This window comes from Electrophorus electricus, chromosome 16, assembly GCF_013358815.1.
Source record: "Electrophorus electricus isolate fEleEle1 chromosome 16, fEleEle1.pri, whole genome shotgun sequence".
NCBI lineage: Eukaryota > Metazoa > Chordata > Actinopteri > Gymnotiformes > Gymnotidae > Electrophorus > Electrophorus electricus.
In genome coordinates this window covers 1,861,855-1,871,704 of record NC_049550.1, presented here as the reverse complement: position 1 = coordinate 1,871,704, position 9,850 = coordinate 1,861,855, and the positions used below count along the sequence as shown (strand labels likewise).

The 9,850-nt window shown below is 37.0% G+C and overlaps 2 pseudogenes; both read left to right on the top strand.

The window, feature by feature from the left end:
- LOC118242735 lies at positions 1–1,157 on the top strand (annotated as a pseudogene).
- A 5,235-nt stretch (positions 1,158–6,392) lies between these two features.
- On the top strand, positions 6,393–7,549 carry LOC113591291 (annotated as a pseudogene).
- The last annotated feature ends 2,301 nt before the right edge of the window (positions 7,550–9,850 follow it).

Here is a 9,850-nt window from a genome sequence, read left to right as displayed (position 1 = left end):
ATGGACATATTGCCATCTAGATTCAATGGTTCTGAAACAAACAAATTCAGTTTGTTTTCCATAACCCCCATTAAACACTCAAAACATTTAATGGTGTCTGCATTCATCGATCACAGAATCAATAAGGCCATTCGAGTTATCAGCATAATCAGAAGGGACAGTCTGCAGCCTCTTTACTGCATTTACTGTAACAATGACCATAACTGACAGACTGCTGAGGCTGAAGTCCACACACTCAAGATGCAGCATTTGTATCCATTTCAACTAGTAGAAACATCTCTGCCATTTATTCTGAAGATCTCTTACCAATTAAGAACACAGTGACCAGGGAATCATTTAAGTTCAACTTCAGTGTATGTATCTCAAACCTCTTTGGAAGCTATAATAATGTTCTGCAATTTGTCCAAACCATGGAAATGTACAAGCTTTTGGGTGTACAACATGTAGTGATCTACAACAGCAGCTGTGGTCCTGACCTGGAGAAACTCTTACAGCATTACAAGAAAGAAGGAATACTAGAGATTGTTCCATGGCCTATCGACCATTTCCTTAACCCATCTAAAGGATGGAACTTTGTAGAGCATGGTGGAGACCTCCACTATTATGGTCAGTTGGTAAACCTCAATGAGTGTATTTATCGAAACATGTATCAGTCCAAATATGTTCTTCTGAATGACATTGATGAGATCATCATGCCTTATAAGCATGCTAACCTTCCATTACTGATGGAGGATCTTCAACAGGAGCACAGAGATGTGGGGGTATTTCTTATTGAGAACCACATTTTCCCCAAGACACAATTTGAGGAAACTGGTAGATTCAATCGATCGGAATGGAGAGGTATACCTGGCATCAATATTATGGAACACATTTATAGAGAACCAGACAGAAAAAATGTTTTCAACCCCAGAAAACTGATCATCAACCCAAGGAGCGTGATACAAACATCAGTGCATTCCACCCTGCAACAATATGGGGATGTTTATTATGTACCTTTTGATGTAAGTCATATTGTTCATGTGAGAGTACCACTACAGGGGCATCTTACCAAAGAACAACTGGCTGTTGACACAAGGGTGTGGGACTTTGAGCAAGAACTGATATCAAATGTTGATAAGACTCTACAGGCTTCTGATTTGCTGAAGATTACAGATTGATATGGTATTAATTTTAGTACTTCTTTTCTTCTCTGGTATGTCAAATTTCTATGTAAATGTATAAAAAATATGTAAGATAATGTGTATTTAACAGCAGTTATATATAACCTGTTTCCAAACCCTATGTGACTGTGGTTTTGTACTCAAGGCTGAGACCATCCAAAGCTGCGAGAACATAGATGCTAATCAGATCATCTTGGAAAACTAATCATCGACAGTGAGGATAGCGGTATTGCCTCTACATTCTGGGAGATCAGTGATGACTTCCACTGCTATGTGGGACCATGGCCTGTCTGGCATAGGTAGAGGGAGCTGTTTACCAGCCGGTTGCAAAAGGGCCATCTTTCTCTGAATGCAGGTGGAGCAGGAGGAGATCTTCTTCCTTCTGCATCTAGAGCCACCAGTAGCATGTGGAATCGCAAACAGAAAAGGGACCACTGGGCCTGGGGAGACAGATAATGAACACTTCATATGGTCTTTCATGGCTGGTTGATAGTCGAAGTACAACTCACATTGTACTATGAATCCCTCACTGTTATATGCTTCCAAGATAATGAAGAGGTATTGCTGATGGTTGAGGGAAGTGGAAAATGCATAGACGTTGAGCATAAATATGGATCATTGCAAGAAAATTTCTTAGCATAGCCATAAGCATAGCTCTGTATGTAGCTATGTATGCCCTGTAGCTGAACTGGTCACCACGGTCATGGGTTTGATTCTTATAGAGCACATATACTGTCATACTGAAAAATGCATTGCTCTGAATTAGAGTGTCTGCCAAATGATGATGTAAATGTCAAATGCACAGAGCTATTGGTTCATATTACAGTGAGTATCACAATTCACTTCAACAGCTGTGACTGTACACTCAAGTAAATTGTATTAGCTGGCTAGCTAATACATTAATGATAAATGATCACCAAACTGTGTCTGTACTGAGAATCTAAATCGACTTTTAAGAGTAACTTGACAAAGCAGAGACTGGCCAGGCTGCTGCCTGATAAATAACTTTTATGTTTTGGCAATCACCATTGCCCCCATTGTATTGTACTACACCAGGAGAGAATCACCACTCCCACTGTCCATCAGTAAGGATTCCTGGACTACACCATGGTCTACATAATATCAGGATATGTATTGTAGTGGTATATGGGAATTTATGTATTCTTTCTTTTTATTTCTATATCCTTGTCTTTTCTTTTATATCATTGTGTAATAAAAGCAGATAATGGGTTTCTTGGTTTACCTGTAGAAACTTAAACGTGTTTAACAACAAGACATGCACAACTCATTTGATGGATTTGTGACACCAGATGTTTTGTGTGTTTCCTGAGAGAGCTCCTTATCTTGGTGATTCTCATGCTCTGTGTGACTCAACAGAAGTTTGTTAAATAACACCAGGTGCTCCATACCTCTCCTGGGGGAACTGTGTGACATTAGGAAGGGGCACAGTCCTTGTAACCAGGTATGAAGAGCCACTCCATGGTTGGCACATTAGAACTGCAGAAGATTTGAAACTAGAACTGGGACTGGGACTGCTCTGTTGTAGACAGATATTGAGCTTAATAAGCAACACTCTGCCTCCATTTTGTCCTGACTCTTTTCTCTGCATTAAAAAATAAATAAATAAAAAATCACAACAGGTATGAACACCTCAATAAAATGTAAATCAAAATTATTACGATTATTTGGGGCACCACCCTGATTAGCAGGAAAAATACATTTTAATTAAAATGTATTAAATTGATGAATATGTCAATTCAGTATCAAATCATAAATGTTGCAAGTTCTACAGGTTGATTATTTCTTTATCCAAAATTAGGAATACAAGCCAGCCAAAAGCATCACAACTAATAGAATGTTTTATTGATTGATCAGCAAAAATATCCTAAGTTAATGAAATTTAAACTGAATTTAATTAAAAGGGAATGAGTAATAGTTGAAGTAATGACCAGAGGTATTGAACTCCCTAAACAAGAGCAATAACAAAACAAAAATTAACAACTTACTTTTGTAATAACAATTAACAACTTACTTAACCAAACTTAAATTAAGATTTTTGATGAACCAAGCACTATTAAAAGAAAAAAAAAGTATATTAAAGCATATTAAACATATTAAGTATATTAAGTATATTAAAGCATGCTGTGAGGGGAAATAACTTGGCCTGAGTAGAATACATAGCAGAATAGAAGAGAAAGGGGTTTACATAATCCAATTATGATATATAAAAATATGGTGACCTTACTGGTGGCAAACTACTGAATGTATGAAGAGTAGCAGGCCTTACACTTTGTTGGATTCAACCAGGTCAGAACCGGCTGTTCGAGTGAGAAGAGTGGCTTCTTGAGGCAGCGCTGTTGGGTTTACAAGCTTGTGTGCACAATGTAGGGCCAATGGACACAGAAACAACCCAGCTGTTCCTGACTCAGTTGGCTTGATTCCCAAAGCTGGCTCAGTCAGAAAGCCAGCTGTATTGGCATTGTAGGCCTTTCTGGATGGTGACGTAGTGGGAGTCTTGGTACCTGTAGGTTCTGAAGGCTATTATATTCTTGTCTATGCTAAAGATCCTGGAACTGATTCATTGATGGCCACATGGAAAAAAAACCAAACATTTTTCTCTGTCAGCACCAAGACCAAAAATCATTGTGAAATATATATTTAGTTTTGAAGATTTGTAAAGGAAACATTATGGAATTTTTAATGTGTTTTATGTAATATTCTACAACAAAATACTATTAGTTCCTGTTTCTTTAAGAAATTCTGAGCATATGCTGTTTTCTGTTTGTTTTGCTTTTTACATTTTTTTTGTTTATTTATTTAGGGGGAATACAATATGTCAAGGCTTCAGTTCATCAAATAAGTGTTTTCCCTTTTCTGTAAATAACCTATGCTTTAATTAGAAGTGCTTAACTTTTTCATTTGCTTTCATGTTTTGCTGTCTTGTTTATTTTTAGACAGTTGATAAACCGTGTCCAGTATGGTCCTTAGTTAGCGATAGACGAATGTCTCATTTTTGATCTGCATAGCATGTCATGTCTGAACATGTTGCACTTGCTATATCAATGACATATTTCCACTTACTCAAATTTACATTTTTTTTCCATATATTCAAAGACTTTGTTCTCTCTATATATTATTTATCTCTGAATAAAGCATGCATGCATAGAGTTTTAATTCGTTTTTTTTTTCTGTGGCTTGAAACACAGCTGGTGCCGCTATTATACTCTAAAATCATCTGACTGTACCAGAGACCTGTAAACTGTTTGTATTGTGTATTAGTCTTCATTAATAATCTGGTCTTGACCAAGTTCAAACCAAGACTCGTTGCATTCAGACTACCCTTATACTTCAACATACCTTTATATTTGTCACTAATCCCCACTAACCAAATGAGAAAAGAATAAACTAACGAATGGCGTGAGAAAACGAACGAGTTCTGCAAGTTTCTCACTGGTCTTCGTAGTCCGAAATTTAATAAATGGGTATAAAGTACTTCTTAGTTTACTGCACCCGTGGACCAGATGGGAACGAGCAGCTAGACGAAAACTAATCCATTTCACAGTTTTTCGCTGGCTTGAAACACTCTCTTCAGGAGCTACTCTCCGCGGCAGTACTATCCGATTAACTGCAGTGCCTTTTGCATATCCCGTTTATATAATGTATTTTTGCAAAGGTGGACAATAGCTATATGGCTGTATTTAGGTACTGTATTTAAATATAATTTTGGGCAATTTGCAGTTTACTCAGGCATTATTAATGCTGAATAGGTAATCATGCTAAAATGTGATTGCGTACATTTTCATTTAGGCCTTCAGAGTACAACATTACGATAATACACGTATTTACGTAAACAGCACATTGCAATTCATATTTATTCATTTTAAATATAAAAGCTGAAAATTGTCGATTATCATTAGTTCATAAGTGAATGGATACAACTGCTGGCGATACAGATTCGCTAAAATGTAGGCTACAGTAGCTTGAGGCGCATTTTTTAAAACAGAACTGCCTACTCTAAAACGTAGTGTGTTGGCCCGTTTAAATTGGATTATGTTGTATTATACTTTCCAATAACAATTTTAAATTTTAAAGCGCCCATAAATGTGGTAAAAAGCGTGCTTACGCATTTAGTCTGTCGACAATTTTCTGCCAGTTTGCCTCTCTACATTTAATAACACTAGAGATAGTTTATTTCCTACTAATAATTACTTAATATTCTTCATGAGTAATTCCTGCTAATTCATAATTCATAAATATTAAAATTATTGCTTGCGCGCGTGATCCACCATTACAAATGCCTGGCTTGAAAAAGAGTACGGAGAAACCTTAATTGCATGCACGTTACAAAACGCAGAGAAAATAAGAAATAAGGGAGACGCTGTAAACAGCATCATTGCCATTATTATTAGGGGTCCAGTGCTGTAACCCTATTATATGTTAGAGATTTGTTTAAGAATTCTTATTCAGATCCATTACGAAAACGAATCGCCCAGACGAGAACAAAGGTCCAACAGACATGAAATTCGGTAACTAGGTAGCAGTCCCCTCCACAACGCCAGACCGATTAGATGATAGGTATGACTCTAATACAAACATATTCCATAACACTGTATGTCATACAGTCAAAATCCGCACCCCCACCCCCCACCCCCCAAGCTTGTAAATCCATTTCAACATTACTTGGATTCCACATGCCAATCAAAAACAGGTTGAGTGTGCATTGCATATCTTGTATATCTGGTCCCAACCCAGCACTGATAGACACTTTGGTACAGCTATTGAGTACGTGTATCTATGAAATGGCAACTCAGTGCACATACTTTACCCATAAATGGGTAAGTTTAACGTCAATTATAGTAGAACGTTTGTTACAAGTACAACCTGTTTAGATTTTAGTGGTTAGTTCATGCTCAGCTTCTAATTATAGGACAATAACAAGCCTGCTCACATCGCAGAACATTTTTTAGTCCTTGTTATTTTTTAATTCTTTAATTTTTTTGGTCACTAATTTTCCCATTATAGTGGGACATGTGTATACACGTGTATTCCAAAAATAAACAGAAACTGCTTGTAGTGGTTGTATTAATGCAATTATTTTGTTTCAATCTGCAGGTGTTTTTTTCTGGATAGTGGATTAAGATGGAAAAAAAGCAATTCCCTCTTTTTGTTTTGATTGTAGTTTCTGTGTTATTAGGGGTCATCCTTACTCAAATGTTTACTGGATATACATTTATGGACATATTGCCATCTAGATTCAATGGTTCTGAAACAAACAAATTCAGTTTGTTTTCCATAACCCCCATTAAACACTCAAAACATTTAATGGTGTCTGCATTCATCGATCACAGAATCAATAAGGCCATTCGAGTTATCAGCATAATCAGAAGGGACAGTCTGCAGCCTCTTTACTGCATTTACTGTAACAATGACCATAACTGACAGACTGCTGAGGCTGAAGTCCACACACTCAAGATGCAGCATTTGTATCCATTTCAACTAGTAGAAACATCTCTGCCATTTATTCTGAAGATCTCTTACCAATTAAGAACACAGTGACCAGGGAATCATTTAAGTTCAACTTCAGTGTATGTATCTCAAACCTCTTTGGAAGCTATAATAATGTTCTGCAATTTGTCCAAACCATGGAAATGTACAAGCTTTTGGGTGTACAACATGTAGTGATCTACAACAGCAGCTGTGGTCCTGACCTGGAGAAACTCTTACAGCATTACAAGAAAGAAGGAATACTAGAGATTGTTCCATGGCCTATCGACCATTTCCTTAACCCATCTAAAGGATGGAACTTTGTAGAGCATGGTGGAGACCTCCACTATTATGGTCAGTTGGTAAACCTCAATGAGTGTATTTATCGAAACATGTATCAGTCCAAATATGTTCTTCTGAATGACATTGATGAGATCATCATGCCTTATAAGCATGCTAACCTTCCATTACTGATGGAGGATCTTCAACAGGAGCACAGAGATGTGGGGGTATTTCTTATTGAGAACCACATTTTCCCCAAGACACAATTTGAGGAAACTGGTAGATTCAATCGATCGGAATGGAGAGGTATACCTGGCATCAATATTATGGAACACATTTATAGAGAACCAGACAGAAAAAATGTTTTCAACCCCAGAAAACTGATCATCAACCCAAGGAGCGTGATACAAACATCAGTGCATTCCACCCTGCAACAATATGGGGATGTTTATTATGTACCTTTTGATGTAAGTCATATTGTTCATGTGAGAGTACCACTACAGGGGCATCTTACCAAAGAACAACTGGCTGTTGACACAAGGGTGTGGGACTTTGAGCAAGAACTGATATCAAATGTTGATAAGACTCTACAGGCTTCTGATTTGCTGAAGATTACAGATTGATATGGTATTAATTTTAGTTCTTTTTTTCTTCTCTGGTATGTCAAATTTCTATGTAAATGTATAAAAAATATGTAAGATAATGTGTATTTAACAGCAGTTATATATAACCTGTTTCCAAACCCTATGTGACTGTGGTTTTGTACTCAAGGCTGAGACCATCCAAAGCTGCGAGAACATAGATGCTAATCAGATCATCTTGGAAAACTAATCATCGACAGTGAGGATAGCGGTATTGCCTCTACATTCTGGGAGATCAGTGATGACTTCCACTGCTATGTGGGACCATGGCCTGTCTGGCATAGGTAGAGGGAGCTGTTTACCAGCCGGTTGCAAAAGGGCCATCTTTCTCTGAATGCAGGTGGAGCAGGAGGAGATCTTCTTCCTTCTGCATCTAGAGCCACCAGTAGCATGTGGAATCGCAAACAGAAAAGGGACCACTGGGCCTGGGGAGACAGATAATGAACACTTCATATGGTCTTTCATGGCTGGTTGATAGTCGAAGTACAACTCACATTGTACTATGAATCCCTCACTGTTATATGCTTCCAAGATAATGAAGAGGTATTGCTGATGGTTGAGGGAAGTGGAAAATGCATAGACGTTGAGCATAAATATGGATCATTGCAAGAAAATTTCTTAGCATAGCCATAAGCATAGCTCTGTATGTAGCTATGTATGCCCTGTAGCTGAACTGGTCACCACGGTCATGGGTTTGATTCTTATAGAGCACATATACTGTCATACTGAAAAATGCATTGCTCTGAATTAGAGTGTCTGCCAAATGATGATGTAAATGTCAAATGCACAGAGCTATTGGTTCATATTACAGTGAGTATCACAATTCACTTCAACAGCTGTGACTGTACACTCAAGTAAATTGTATTAGCTGGCTAGCTAATACATTAATGATAAATGATCACCAAACTGTGTCTGTACTGAGAATCTAAATCGACTTTTAAGAGTAACTTGACAAAGCAGAGACTGGCCAGGCTGCTGCCTGATAAATAACTTTTATGTTTTGGCAATCACCATTGCCCCCATTGTATTGTACTACACCAGGAGAGAATCACCACTCCCACTGTCCATCAGTAAGGATTCCTGGACTACACCATGGTCTACATAATATCAGGATATGTATTGTAGTGGTATATGGGAATTTATGTATTCTTTCTTTTTATTTCTATATCCTTGTCTTTTCTTTTATATCATTGTGTAATAAAAGCAGATAATGGGTTTCTTGGTTTACCTGTAGAAACTTAAACGTGTTTAACAACAAGACATGCACAACTCATTTGATGGATTTGTGACACCAGATGTTTTGTGTGTTTCCTGAGAGAGCTCCTTATCTTGGTGATTCTCATGCTCTGTGTGACTCAACAGAAGTTTGTTAAATAACACCAGGTGCTCCATACCTCTCCTGGGGGAACTGTGTGACATTAGGAAGGGGCACAGTCCTTGTAACCAGGTATGAAGAGCCACTCCATGGTTGGCACATTAGAACTGCAGAAGATTTGAAACTAGAACTGGGACTGGGACTGCTCTGTTGTAGACAGATATTGAGCTTAATAAGCAACACTCTGCCTCCATTTTGTCCTGACTCTTTTCTCTGCATTAAAAAATAAATAAATAAAAAATCACAACAGGTATGAACACCTCAATAAAATGTAAATCAAAATTATTACGATTATTTGGGGCACCACCCTGATTAGCAGGAAAAATACATTTTAATTAAAATGTATTAAATTGATGAATATGTCAATTCAGTATCAAATCATAAATGTTGCAAGTTCTACAGGTTGATTATTTCTTTATCCAAAATTAGGAATACAAGCCAGCCAAAAGCATCACAACTAATAGAATGTTTTATTGATTGATCAGCAAAAATATCCTAAGTTAATGAAATTTAAACTGAATTTAATTAAAAGGGAATGAGTAATAGTTGAAGTAATGACCAGAGGTATTGAACTCCCTAAACAAGAGCAATAACAAAACAAAAATTAACAACTTACTTTTGTAATAACAATTAACAACTTACTTAACCAAACTTAAATTAAGATTTTTGATGAACCAAGCACTATTAAAAGAAAAAAAAAGTATATTAAAGCATATTAAACATATTAAGTATATTAAGTATATTAAAGCATGCTGTGAGGGGAAATAACTTGGCCTGAGTAGAATACATAGCAGAATAGAAGAGAAAGGGGTTTACATAATCCAATTATGATATATAAAAATATGGTGACCTTACTGGTGGCAAACTACTGAATGTATGAAGAGTAGCAGGCCTTACACTTTGTTGGA